Genomic DNA, 1,850 nt, shown 5'->3' with positions numbered 1-1,850 from the left:
TTCGCCCCCAGCCTTCTGCTGTAGTCTACTCTCAGGCTCTCCTCATTCTCACTCCTCTCCAGTGATGCCAGCTTTCTTTCCATTTTTAATTTCTGGAAGGTGCCAAGCATCTTCCTGCCTTACAACACTTTCACCTGCTCCGCCCTCTGCCTGGATTGCTCCTGCCTGCCGCCTCCCCTTTCTCCAGAGCTACTCCTATACATTTTTCAGGTCTCAGGGCAGATGTCACTTTCTCAGGAAACCTTCTCTGATGCTTTATATCTGCATTTGGTGCCAGATATTCATTTTGGTGTCTACTATTTGGCAGGCCCTCTGCTATGATGAACAAAATTGACATGCTCCCAGCCTGCTCAGAATTTACATTCCAGTTGGGGGAACAATTTTTAAAAGTTAGTGAGCAAAGGACTTCCCTGGTGGCGCAGTGGTTAAGAATACACCTGCCAATGCCGGGGACACTGGTTCAATCCCTGGTCTGGGAAGATCCCACATGACATGCCGCAGAGCAGCTAAGCCCATGCACTACAACTACTGAGCCTGTGTGCTGCAACTACTGAAGCCCGTGCACCTAGAGCCCGTGCTCCGCAACAATAGAAGCTACAGCAATGAGAAGCCCACGCACCGCAATGAAGAGTAGCCCCCGCTCACCACACCTAAAGAAAGCCCACGCACAGCTGTGAAGACCCAACGCAGCCAAAAAATTAAGAAAAAAAAAAGTTTATGAGCAAATAAAAACAATTGTTGCAAGCGCCAAGAAATTCTAGGAAGAAAACTAAATGAAAGACTGGGTTAGAAAATGGCAGGGCAGGTGTTCTTTAGAGAGGGTGGTCAAGAAAAGCCTGAGGCATTCTGTGACACGGAGAACTTTTAATTGGGAGAGAAGAGATAAGGGGAACAGTATTCTGGGTAGAGTGAACAGCCTCTGCAAAAGAGCTGAGGTCAGGAAGAACTCGGCATGTTTGGGGAAGCCCACGTGGCTGCAGCATGGAGGGTGGAGAGAAGGGCATGAGATGAGGCTGGTGAGAACCCCAGAGCCAGACCCCACAGGGCTGTTCTGAGTCTGGCAAGAAGCTTAGATTTTATTTTAAAGGCAATGGGAGCCATCAGAGTTTTTGAGCAAGGGTTGGATGTGATCTGATTCGTGTCCTAAGATCCCATTGGCTATTTGTGAAGACTAGATGGTAGAGGGTGAGGCTGGAGGTGACAAGATCCTCTTGGGAAGATCCTGGTGGAAAGCTTTTGTCCAGGGAAGAGGTGAGAATGGCTTGGACTGAGAAGGTAACAATGACGATGGGGGCAACGAAGTGGTATGTTTTGGAGGTGAAAATGTAGGCCTTGCAGAAAGATTCACGATGGGGGTGAGGGCAGGGAAGTCATCTGGCTTTGCGGTCTTTTTTCAGCCTGAATGTTTTCATCTGTCAAATGGGCCTGCTGCATGAGAACAGCACCCATAATGAGATACCTACCATAGATCGTGGAGGCCCCTGCCCACTGCCTGCTGATTACCACACACATCCCGGTTATCATGCTGGGCTGGGGCCCCAGAGATCCAGGTCTGAGTCTTATTTATCTCTTGACCCCCGAGAATGACAGAGTGGAAAATTCACCAACCTAAATTGTGTTTTTAAAGTGTTCCTGGAAGCATCAGGCCTGATTTTCCTTGATCCCCTGTTCTCACCCCAGCCTAGAGCTCAAATGTGGTCTCCAGCTGGTCTCTGGGGAAGCTGCAGTTCAGCACATGGTCAGCAGATGGCGCTGGAGGCTAAGGGAAGGCTACCCCCTCCCTCCTGTCCTCCTTCCAGACCTGCCTTGGAGCTCCTTCTCTGTCCCCATTTCCAGAGCCAGCTCCAGCT

The sequence above is a fragment of the Phocoena phocoena genome, chromosome 6 (genome assembly GCF_963924675.1).
Source record: "Phocoena phocoena chromosome 6, mPhoPho1.1, whole genome shotgun sequence".
NCBI classification, from domain to species: Eukaryota; Metazoa; Chordata; class Mammalia; order Artiodactyla; family Phocoenidae; genus Phocoena; species Phocoena phocoena.
This window is presented reverse-complemented; position numbering follows the sequence as displayed.